Source organism: Lissotriton helveticus, chromosome 8 (assembly GCF_964261635.1).
Source record: "Lissotriton helveticus chromosome 8, aLisHel1.1, whole genome shotgun sequence".
In the NCBI taxonomy this organism is placed as follows: Eukaryota; Metazoa; Chordata; class Amphibia; order Caudata; family Salamandridae; genus Lissotriton; species Lissotriton helveticus.
In genome coordinates, this window is record NC_136069.1 from 1,452,967,744 (window position 1) to 1,452,980,915 (window position 13,172).

Consider the following 13,172-nt stretch of genomic DNA (forward strand, 5'->3'; position numbering starts at 1 on the left):
ATTACGTCAAACAATGTGACCCTATTGGTTTATAATATTTCCTACTCCAATTATTGAAAGACCCCTCCCATCTTCTTCATCATTCTTCTTTGGCTTTCAAGGAAGCAACACCTTTTTTCATTTGCACTTTGCTCTTGGAAAATCTTTTGAAATGTCTCAACAGCAAGAACCTGAACATTCAGAACATGGGGAAGCTGAGCATTCTCAAGATGAAGATTCTTTGCATAGATTCTTTTCATTGTTTGTACAGCAGGAACCTGAAGATTATTCTAGTTCATCATCAGATGGGTTTTGTTGAAGAAACCCCTAGATCAACAAAAGAATCCATAGATTGGAAGTTTTTTGAATTCCCAGAAGGACAGAAAAAGTTCAATGCGCCTTTTGTAACATGCAAAATCTGTGGCACAGTACTTTCCAGAGGGAATGCAAAGAAAAAATACAGCTTTGGATCTTTTAGCATGGAACGCCATGTCCAAAATTTACATCCCAACAACTGGAATAAAACTGCAATAAAAAGAGCATCAGAGGATCAGGGCTCTCTTCCCAGCACTTCCTCTAAAACAACAGCACCACTAATATAAGCAACAATGGTTAGAGGAACCTGACCATTCAAAACAGACAGAGTCCAGAGAGAGTCCATAGTTGTCTTTTCTTTATATCCTCTAATTGAGGCTTCCTTTTTTTGAAATAATTTCGCCAGTTCTTGGTATCCATAATCTAGTATGACTCTGTAGATATTTACAATCTGTTGAAAAGAGAAATATGACATATTATAGACCACTACTAACATAGCACATAGCAATCATATTATGCATGCAGACTAGGTGATACAAACGTGCTGCAAGGGGCTTCAATGTTAAATGCTAATGCTGGTATAGAGATCATGTAATGGTTTAATTAGCATATTTACAAGCCCTGCCTGGACTAGGCCTGAAATTGTTCCACACCCACATAGTACTCCCCAATTCCACACCAAAAACCTGGACCCTGGGCCTTCTCCCCCAGCAACATGGCCAGGCCCTGCCTGGACCAGACCTCAAAATGGCCTCCACCCATATTGCCAGGCTCCAACAACACCCCCAAAAATACTGTAAAAGTTTCATTCATGTCTTGTAAATATGCCAATGAAACAATTACACAATCTCTATACCAGCATTAATGTTAAACATTAAAGTCCCTTGCATCTCCTTTAACAAAAATTGGAGCATATTTACAAACCCTGGCCTGGCCATGTTGCTGGGGGTCAAGGATCCATTTTGAATCCAGGCAATGTGCTCAGGCTTGCATCCAGTTTGCCTTGCTTACACCCATTATGCCCAGGGGTAGTGAGTGGTGCAGAAGAGGCTTGTAAATATACCCTTTTTTTCTATATTCTATCTCAATTGATACCAAGGGGCTTGTAAATATGCTCCTCTTTAATATGCACCACTCACTACCACTGGGCATAATATATCTAATGAAACCATTACACAATCTCTAAACCAGCATTAATGTTAAAAATTAAAGCCCCTTGCATCACCTTTAACAAAAATTGGAGCATATTTACAAACCCTTTCTGTCACATTTAATAAAAAGACGATATACCAACATTTGAGCAAAGCATTAAAACAATCTAGAAAAAAAGAGATATATATCAGAAAAAAGAGGGGCATATTTACAAGCCCATGTTAAACATTGCGCAAAATGTGACCCGTTTAAAAAATATTATAACCACACATTTCTCCCAAAATCATACAGCATGGTAAATCAGTTTTTCAAACAGAACACAGCCCATTTCAATATGCACTACATTACTGGGTGCAGGCCTGAGCACACTGCCTGGATTCAAAATGTAACCTTGACCCCCAGCAACATTGTCAGGCCCCAACACCACACCAAAAATTCAGAAAACACACAAAAATCAGCACAATCCACTGACATCCCTGCCCTCAATAATGTTTTAATTCAAGATTTTGAGGCTTGGTCCAGGCAGGGACTACCCATGTTGCTGGGGGTGAAGGCCCAGGGTCCATTTTAAATCCAAGCAATGTGCTGAGGCCTACAATCAGTTAACCTTGCTTTCGCCCATTATGCCCAGGAGTAGTGAGTGGTCAAGGATCCATTTTGAATCCAGGCAACGTGCTCAGGCTGGCATCCAGTTTGCCTTGCTTACACCCATTATGCCCAGGGGTAGTGAGTGGTACAGAAGAGGCTTGTAAATATACCCTTTTGTTTCTATATTCTATCTCAATTGATACCAAGGGGCTTGTAAATATGCTCCTCTTTAATATGCACCACTCACTACCCCTGGGCATAATATATCTAAGCAAGGCAAACTGGGTACAGGCCTGAGCACACTGCCTGGATTCAAAATATACACTTAACCCCCAGCAACATGGCCAGACCCCAACACCACACCAAAAATTCAGAAAACACAAAAATCAGCACAATCCTGTGCATCCCTGCCCTCAATAATGTTTTAATTCAAGATTTTGAGGTCTGGTCCAGGCAGGGACAAAAAATTGGAGCATATTTACAATCCCTTTCTGTCACATTTAATAAAAACACGACATACCAACATTTGAGCAAAGCACAAGAAACAATCTAGAAAAAGAGAGATATATTTCAGAAAAAAAGAGGGGCATATTTACAAACCCATGTTAAACATTGCGCAAAATGTGACCCTTTTCAAAAATATTATAACCACACATTTCTCCAAAAATCATTAAACATGGTAAATCATTTTTCAAACAGAACACAGCCCATTTCAATATGCACTACATTACTGGGTGCAGGCCTGAGCACACTGCCTGGATTCAAAATGTAACCTTGACCCCCAGCAACATGGCCAAGCCCCAACACCACACCAAAAATTCGAAAAACACACAAACATAATACAATGCAGAAACCTCACTTATTTTTTAAAACCAACACTAATAAAGCCCAATATGTTTCTTATGCTTCCCAATACTGCTACCAGTACTCACCTTGAAAATCGCTTTTGAAAAAAGAGAACAGTGTCAAAAAACGAAGCAGCTTTTCTTAAAGAGAATCCCTGATCTGCACCTCAGAGACTGGAAGCAGAAATGGCAGTTTCCCACTGTTCTTCACAGATATCTCTGCTCTTAACCAATCAACTTACTTCATACACTATTTCAAAACTAAACTAAGATTCCAATTGGTTCTACACTCCCACACTTTCAAATTCACATAAAAGTCACCCATCCCCCTACTGCTCACTGAACCTGTTACCATGGAAACTCCCACCTAAGAACAGAGTTGAAAAGTTCATCAAACTAAGTTGCAAATAAACCCAGGAAGCTTGTTAGAGCTTTCAATATAACAGCTATTCATGTAAAATGTTCATTTCAATGATCTTTTCTGAACCATTAGAATTGCATCTTTTAAAAAAAAAAAAATATGCAGCCTAATTTACTGTTTTAATCACGGGGTGCTCGCACGGTGCGCACGCGGTGCGCGTACCCCGCGATTTTTTGAAAAAAAATAATGAAAAGTGGGGCCTGTGGGGTCCTTGTGGGACCCCCTGAGCAGGCCTAGGGGGTACATGTTTGTTTTTCTGCTTTCCTGTGCCTCAGTCTACCGAGGCACAAGATGGCTGCCAACAATTTCTGTTTTGGAATGTTGACAGACGTCCAACAGCCAATCAGAATTCCGTGCGCGCACGCTAAGGTCCGCGCACGTGCAAGGACGGTGCGCGCACGGGCGTGCACCGTGTCCCGCCTATAGATATATAATTTGAAAAAAGTCGATTTTCTCAATAATTACTGGAGGCATTTTTACCAAATATACAAAAAAAATTATTGCATATCAGTCTTTACAATTTTACCAAGTTTGCAGTAATTCCATTCAGCCGTTCGGGCTGTAGCTGTGTCTAACGGTCCAATGCAAAATTGCATAGGACTCAATTTCACATTCAATTTTCTCAAAAACTACTGAACGAATTTACACCAAACATACAAAAGGCACTGCTCCATACCAGGCTCTACCACTTTGCCAAGTTTTGTGTAATTCCGTTCAGCCGTTCGACCTGTAGCCTTGTCAGAATGTCCCTATGGAAATTAACATGGGGAAAACACGTTTTGGGACCCCCCTTTTATCTCGGCCCCCACTCAACGAATCCCCCCGAAACTTTCAGGGAAGGAGCGGAGCGCAGCGAGGCAAGTTTCAGAAAAATTACAGGCAGATCCCTCAATCGGCGCCAAAGTTATACCCAATAGAATGTTCGCCATTTCCTATGGTAACTAGGTCCTAACTATATATACCTACGGTACACAGACATAATATCGACTCCAAAATATCGTTTGGACAGAATATCGAGTTGAAAATATCGTTTGGAGAAAATATCGACTGGACAGAATATAGACAGCCAAAATATCGTTTTTAAGGTAAGTGAAGTAATATCGTTTTTAGGTAAGTGAAGTAATATCGATTTTTATTTTTAGGGTTCAGGGTCAGTTTTGGGTTTTTGGGTAAAGGGGTATTTTTAGGGTTCAGGGTCAGTTTTGGGTTTTTGGGTAAAGGGGTATTTTTAGGGTTCAGGGTCAGTTTTCAGTTTTTGGGTAAAGGGGTATTTTTAGGGTTCAGGGTCAGTTTTCAGTTTTTGGGTAAAGGGGTATTTTTAGGGTTCAGGGTCAGTTTTCAGTTTTTGGGTAAAGGGGTATTTTTAGGGTTTAGGGTCAGTTTTCAGTTTTTGGGTAAAGGGGTATTTTTAGGGTTCAGGGTCAGTTTTCAGTTTTTTGGTAAAGGGGTATTTTTAGGGTTCAGGGTCAGTTTTCAGTTTTTGGGTATTATTTTATTATATTTTATTACTATATATATATGTTTAATAAATATGAAATATTTTTATTTTTATTTAACTTTCATTAATTATTTATTTATCATAAGTTAATTTAAGTAATTTTAAGTATATTTTAGTAATTAATTATTAATATTAATTTAATTTAACACTGTTTCTAGTAAATACGATATTTTTTACAACTATATTTTTGTTAACGATATTTTAAACTCGATATTTTTGTACTTACCTGTTTGTAGATAGAAACTCGATATTTTGACTGTCGATATTTTCTCAACGATATTTTTGAAGGTCGATATTCTCTCCGTCGATATTCTTTCAGTGATCCATACCTACTGGCGACCGCCAGTAGGTAATATAAATATATATATATATATATATATATATATCGGTAACACCTTCACTGGATAGCAGCTGCTCGTTCCTTGTCGGTTGCAAACAGGTACGGACACGGACCAAAGGATATGATGCTAGTATTCTTTATTTAAATCGTGCTGTCGCCATGTATATATATATATATATATATATATATATATATATATACCGCGGGGTAGGAAGTGCCGGTTTTAAGAGGAGTCTATCGCCCAGAAAACACACTGCAATCACCAACCTGTGCACGCTCATCGCCAGCCCTCCAACTGGATGCCCCACAAGCAGCTGGCGAACGGAATCACTCACCGCGACATGGCAACATGTAAATACTGCATTCTGGGAGTTGCAGTCCTTCCACTCAAAACTACAATAGTGGTTCCGGTTGAACGGGGCAGAGGTGTGCAACAAATCTACTTCAGAAGAGCCAATACAAAAAGACACTTTGGATTGCAGCGTCAGTGGCAACTTGAAAGGCATTGCATCTGACGAAGGCGAAAGCTGAAACGCGTTATGCTACCCTTTCAACATTGAACATTTTAAAACCCGCCGTGCCCCCTTGTCTGCCTGGAATGAGGAGGACTATTTTAGCATATTAGCATGCCGCCATACGCGCAGGGGTGGCCCTTTCTTAAAGTGTCATGGGCTATGGTGACTGCCCAGACCGCCTCGCACCCTGTGAACCAGAGACCCTGCTATCAGTGATAGTCTGCGAACTCGTGGAGCGACATCACTACTTCAATGATGTCCCAGACCTGACTCACGGGGACCGTGGGGTAGGAAGTGCCGGTTTTAAGAGGAGTCTATCGCCCAGAAAACACAATGCAATCACCAACCTGTGCACACTCATCGCCAGCCCTCCAACTGGATGCCCCACAAGCAGCTGGCGAACGGAATCACTCACTGCGACATCGCAACATGTAAAAACTGCATTCTGGGAGTTGCAGTCCTTCCACTCAAAACTACAACAGTGGTTCCGGTTGAACGAGGCACAGGTGTGCAACAAATCTACTTCAGAAGAGCCAATACAAAAAGACACTTTGGATTGCAGCGTCAGTGGCAACTTGAAAGGCATTGCATCTGACGAAGGCAAAAGCTGAAACGCGTTATGCTACCCTTTCAACATTGAAAATGTTAAAACCCGCCGTGCCCCCTTGTCTGCCTGGAATGAGGAGGACTATTTTTGCATATTAGCGCGCCGCCATACGCGCAGGGGTGGCCCTTTCTTAAAGTGTCATGGGCCATGGTGACTGCCCAGACCGCCTCGCACCCTGTGAACCAGAGACCCTGCTATCAGTGATAGTCTGCGAACTCATGGAGCGACATCACTACTTCAATATTGTCCCAGACCTGACTCACGGGGACCGCGGGGTAGGAAGTGCCGGTTTTAAGAGGAGTTTAATGCCCAGAAAACACACTGCAATCACCAACCTGTGCACGCTCATCGCCAGCCCTCCAACTGGATGCCCCACAAGCAGCTGGCGAACGGAATCACTCACCGCGACATCGCAACATGTAAAAACTGCATTCTGGGAGTTGCAGTTCTTCCACTCAAAACTACAATAGTGGTTCCGGTTGAACGAGGCACAGGTGTGCAACAAATCTACTTCAGAAGAGCCAATACAAAAAGACACTTTGGATTGCAGCGTCAGTGGCAACTTGAAAGGCTTTGCATCTGACGAAGGCGAAAGCTGAAACGCGTTATGCTACCCTTTTAACATTGAAAATTTTAAAACCCGCCGTGCCCCCTTGACTGCCTGGAATGAGGAGGACTATTTTTGCATATTAGCGTGCCGCCATAGGCGCAGGGGTGGCCCTTTCTTAAAGTGTCATGGGCTATGGTGACTGCCCAGACCGCCTCGCACCCTGTGAACCAGAGACCCTGCTATCAGTGATAGTCTGCGAACTCATGGAGCGACATCACTACTTCAATCTTGTCCCAGACCTGACTCACGGGGACCGCGGGGTAGGAAGTGCCGGTTTTAAGAGGAGTTTAATGCCCAGAAAACACACTGCAATCACCAACCTGTGCACGCTCATCGCCAGCCCTCCAACTGGATGCCCCACAAGCAGCTGGCGAACGGAATCACTCACCGCGACATGGCAACATGTAAAAACTGCATTCTGGGAGTTGCAGTCCTTCCACTCAAAACTACAATAGTGGTTCCGGTTGAACGAGGCACAGGTGTGCAACAAATCTACTTCAGAAGAGCCAATACAAAAAGACACTTTGGATTGCAGCGTCAGTGGCAACTTGAAAGGCATTGCATCTGACGAAGGCGAAAGCTCAAACGCGTTATGCTACCCTTTCAACATTGAAAATTTTCAAACCCGCCGTGCCCCCTTGTCTGCCTGGAATGAGGAGGACTATTTTTGCATATTAGCGTGCCGCCATAGGCGCAGGGGTGGCCCTTTCTTAAAGTGTCATGGGCTATGGTGACTGCCCAGACCGCCTCGCACCCTGTGAACCAGAGACCCTGCTATCAGTGATAGTCTGCGAACTCATGGAGCGACATCACTACTTCAATCTTGTCCCAGACCTGACTCACGGGGACCGCGGGGTAGGAAGTGCCGGTTTTAAGAGGAGTTTAATGCCCAGAAAACACACTGCAATCACCAACCTGTGCATGCTCATCGCCAGCCCTCCAACTGGATGCCCCACAAGCAGCTGGCGAACGGAATCACTCACCGCGACATGGCAACATGTAAAAACTGCATTCTGGGAGTTGCAGTCCTTCCACTCAAAACTACAATAGTGGTTCCGGTTGAACGAGGCACAGGTGTGCAACAAATCTACTTCAGAAGAGCCAATACAAAAAGACACTTTGGATTGCAGCGTCAGTGGCAACTTGAAAGGCATTGCATCTGACGAAGGCGAAAGCTCAAACGCGTTATGCTACCCTTTCAACATTGAAAATTTTCAAACCCGCCGTGCCCCCTTGTCTGCCTGGAATGAGGAGGACTATTTTTGCATATTAGCGTGCCGCCATAGGCGCAGGGGTGGCCCTTTCTTAAAGTGTCATGGGCTATGGTGACTGCCCAGACCGCCTCGCACCCTGTGAACCAGAGACCCTGCTATCAGTGATAGTCTGCGAACTCATGGAGCGACATCACTACTTCAATCTTGTCCCAGACCTGACTCACGGGGACCGCGGGGTAGGAAGTGCCGGTTTTAAGAGGAGTTTAATGCCCAGAAAACACACTGCAATCACCAACCTGTGCATGCTCATCGCCAGCCCTCCAACTGGATGCCCCACAAGCAGCTGGCGAACGGAATCACTCACCGCGACATGGCAACATGTAAAAACTGCATTCTGGGAGTTGCAGTCCTTCCACTCAAAACTACAATAGTGGTTCCGGTTGAACGAGGCACAGGTGTGCAACAAATCTACTTCAGAAGAGCCAATACAAAAAGACACTTTGGATTGCAGCGTCAGTGGCAACTTGAAAGGCATTGCATCTGACGAAGGCGAAAGCTCAAACGCGTTATGCTACCCTTTCAACATTGAAAATTTTCAAACCCGCCGTGCCCCCTTGTCTGCCTGGATTGAGGAGGACTATTTTTGCATATATATATATATATATATATATATATATATATATATATATATATATATATATGAAATCCAAACCTGACGTTTTGGCAGTACAAAGCAGGCGCTGACTCCGTGGGATCTATTTCAGGAAAAATGTTATTTTACAAAAGAAAAGATATGACGCGTTTCGACGGCTATACCGCCTTGCTCACAACAGTGAATGCTGGTAAGGTAAGACCTTTTGTACAAACACGTTGCTGATTGGTCAGGGCGGTCGCATCTCAGAAACCATGGTAACCATTACATGCATGGCCAACAAGATGTTATAACGTTTCTGCACATCGTTATTTGTGTTTCGCCAATGTGTAAATAACTAAATAAATAAGTAAATTCTTTCTAATGCATGGCATGGATAACAATTAATTCCCATTGCTATTTTCACAATTCCCGTTTCCTCCTGGTTATTGGGGCTCATGCATATACCTGGTGGCTCCTGTACATTTCATGCAAGATTACATATTGAGTTAATACTTTGACACATGTATGATTTTATAAGTCTGTAGATGTTGAATGTCACATCGAACAATTGCATGCTGACATAATGCCTTACTTATATCAGTTCAAAAGAAATACAGCCCAAGTGGGCAATTGGGGAACCGAAAACAACATTGTGTGATAAGGTTAATTTGTGACACAACATCACTGCGTAAGTATCCAATTGTTGTCATACATCATTGCTATTAACATAGAGTCCACCATATATACTTCATAAACTAAATTAAAAGTGCGACGACCACCTAATTTCTCATTGTGTGTATTATGTGTGTAAAATGATTCAAAAGCCTATGTTTGCAACTCAGTGTTTAGGCTAATGTATCCAACTGTTTCGAAGGATGTGGGCTCGGGTCCGTATGGGCAACTGACTGACAATGATATTTTTTCTCCTTACAAATGTACACTAAGTGCTTCATCCGCGTTAAGGCCATGGGGGGCCTTTGTGTTTAAGAGGATGATGTAGCGGGATTCCAGTCTCCGTAGGGCAAGTAATCTATTCCCCCCTCTTATGCTCCTCTTCACATGATCCACGACAAAGTATCTTATATTGTCGGCATCACCTCCATGAACTTTGTTTATGTGTCTAGCCACCGGATATGTGGGGTCATCGTTACTAATTGCTGTAAGATGTTGTAGCACCCGCACATGGGCAGGGTGGATGGTACTGCCCACGTATTGTTTTTTACAGCTATATTGCAAGACGTAGACTGCATAGTCCGTCTTACATGAGTAATTCTCACAAATTTCCAGTGGCTGTTTCCTGTGAGGCACATCTAATTTGGTCATGTTGAGGCCATATTGGCACGCTTTGCACTTTATGCACTTAAAAAAACCATTGCTGAGGGAGGAGCTTTGCGCGCATCCGCGATGGCCGCGTGAGCACAGGGCTCCCGAGGACCCTCGCTGCCTCCCGCATTTATCCTGGACAATATCCTGATTTGATGGAAGATCATTTAAGACACAATCGGACGCAGGGTCCCTGAGTTTTGCCGTCTTGAAATTTGCGGCCTTCTCCATGGAACATCCTGGACCTTGAGTTGTGGCAGTGCCCATGTCGTAGTTTAACAACAACGGCTTGAGGGGATCAGACCACAGCCTCACTTCACTTTCGGTTTCGTTTCTCCGGCGTGCTGCCCCATATCTGCGGTGTGTCTGTTGATCGGACGAGCTCAGACGCCAGCTCATTGAGCTCCGTGCTGGCGACTGTTTGGCTGTGGATTCCGTTGGCTCAACTTTGCCTCCTGTATTCTTGTGTGTGAATTTTAAGGAGCCATTTGGACCAGATCCCAAGCCTCCCTCCGGGGCACCCGAGTCGTCATGACGGGCAAGCCTGAGGGTGAGAAACGGAAAGTGGAGGTTCAACCCAGACGAATGTCATGGATCGCTATACACTCTCGAAGGAATCCCCTGGTGGCGCACCTAAGACTCGGGAAGAGGCTGTCGACGATCCTACTGTATTGGCGGACTTAACGCTACAGGACGTGATGGGCGCCATTGCTGGTATTCAGTCTTCTATTGGCCAACAGTATGAAGCCTTGGCTCTGAAGTTGGACACGGTGGCTATTGATGTTAACCTCATTCGAACTGACCTGGCCAAGACGAATGAAAAGGTGAAGTCATTGGACCTCAAGACATCCAGCCTTACCACGGATGTGTCCGACTTGCAAACAAAAGTGCGCAACCTTCGATCTGCTAATGACTTTTTTGCCCGTCGCTTGGAGGATTTTGAAGGCCGTGCACGGCGCAATAACGTGCGTATTATTGGTGTCCCGGAAGATTCTAGTTCCCTTGCCACTGATCTTCGAGTGGAGGACCTCATTCTTAATCATCTTGCACCCAAGGGCCTGAGCAAATTCTTTGCCATCGAACGTGCGCACAGAGTGCCAGGGGGACAGGCGAAGCCCGGTTTTCCCCCCCGTCCGATTATTGCACGGATCTTCAACTTTAGAGATCGCGACACCATTTTGCAGGCGGCACGGACAAGCGGCCCTACGCAGTTCGAGAACGCTGCTGTGAACTTTTATCCGGACTTTTCTCAATCGGTCCAGAAACAACGTATGGGATTTCAAGGTGTGAAACGGCGACTAAGAGACATGGAACTAAAATATGCTTTGTTATTCCCGGCCCGAATGCGTGTTGAATATGACAATCGAACATTCTTCTTTGTCAGGCCTGAGGAAGCGAGTGATTGGTTGGACACTTTGCCGGCTCGCCGTGCTGGCCAGGAACATGCTGGTGGTGCTGAAGGGGGACTGGTGGACCGAGAATGACTATGGTGCCTGTGTCCGGAACACTACTCAATGTGACCAGCTGAGCTTCACTGACTTTTTTGATCATTCCATTCGTATCTTGGGAGGTCGCGGGGATGGCGGAACCCTTTCCTCCTCTGGGGTTTTCTTTGTGTAGATTAGTTCTTTGTTTGTAATCGTTAGGGCGACAGGCACACTGCAAATTGGGGTGGCTTTTGAGTCGGTGCAGGGGTGCAGGGTGGGGGGGAGTTGTGTTGGGAACCTTGGGGGGAGGGAGGGATATGTTCTGGGATTGTTTGTTTTTTCTTTTTCAAGGCAAGGTACTTTCATTATATTTGACACTGGTGTGATGCTCATTTTGCGATGGGAATTCATTGTGGATCTGGATGGGGGTAGAGGGTTGAGGGTATTATGCTGAAATGTGAATGGGTTGGGGGATCGCATAAAGAGAGGGGTGGTTATGCAGCTGCTGCGGCGCCTTTCGCCTGATGTCGTTCTGCTACAAGAGACACACTTGGTAGGAAACACTTGTCACGCTCTTAATAGACGGGGTTATCGTCTTGCTGCCCATTCTGGATTCACGTCTAGTTCTAGAGGAGTGGGTATTCTGCTTAGGGTTTCCCTCCCCCTCGAGGTTGATGATGTGATCCTTGATGCCAGGGGTCGATATATGTTGCACTTGTCGGGCGGTGGGAGGGAAAGCCAGTCTCGTTGGTGTCGGTTTATGTCCCCCCGGGCTTACAATCCACGACCTTTACGGACCTGGGGCGGATGGTTCTGGGCCTCCCGGAGGGTGTTTTGATACTGGGTGGTGATTTCAACTCTGTCATATCTGGCAGGATGGACCGCTAACCCCCCCGAGATCTTCCTGCTACGCAATCCTGGTTGGGTGACTTCTTGGAAACATTGGGACTCGTAGACTGTTGGAGACTAATGCATCCAGAGCAAACACAGTTTACTTTACATTCGGGAGCTCATGGTAGTCTCTCTAGGTTGGATTATATCCTGATACCTGCGGCACTGTCCCCCTCGGTTGGAGAGATTAGACACTTGGCCCGGGGTATATCGGACCATTCCCCTATTTGGTTTCATTTTACTCTTGACATCGGGGCCGAAGGCAGGGTGGCTCCGATTAACCCCTGGTATCTCCTCAACCCTAAGACTCGCGCTGAATTGATTAAATCATTTGATCTGTATTTTACTGAGAATGCTGGTTCTGTATCCTCGCCTGTCTCGTTGTGGGAAGCTTTTAAGACTGTGATCAGGGGACAGGCATTGTCTTTGGTGGGGTGTGCCAAGAAATGTGAGAATGAGGCAATTGTTCAGCTCGAGACTGAAATCACAGACCTGGAGACTGCATTGGAGCGGGAGGTGTCTCGAGAAGCGTTACATGTCCTTCGCCTTAAACAATTAGAATATAAAACCTTGGTTACTGATGCGGCAAAGACGATGAGTAGGGATCAGCAGGGTCGGCTCCATGATGTGGGTGATAAAGCAGGGAAATTGATTGCCTGGCTGGATAGAAGGGATAGAGTGAATCGAGTGGCTCCGGTGATTGAGACATGCAGTGGTGTGAGTGTAACTGATCCTGTTGAAATTGTTGAATGCTTTGCTGATTATTTTCGAGAAGTCTATACCTCGGTGTCCGACAGGCCCGAGCAAGATTCA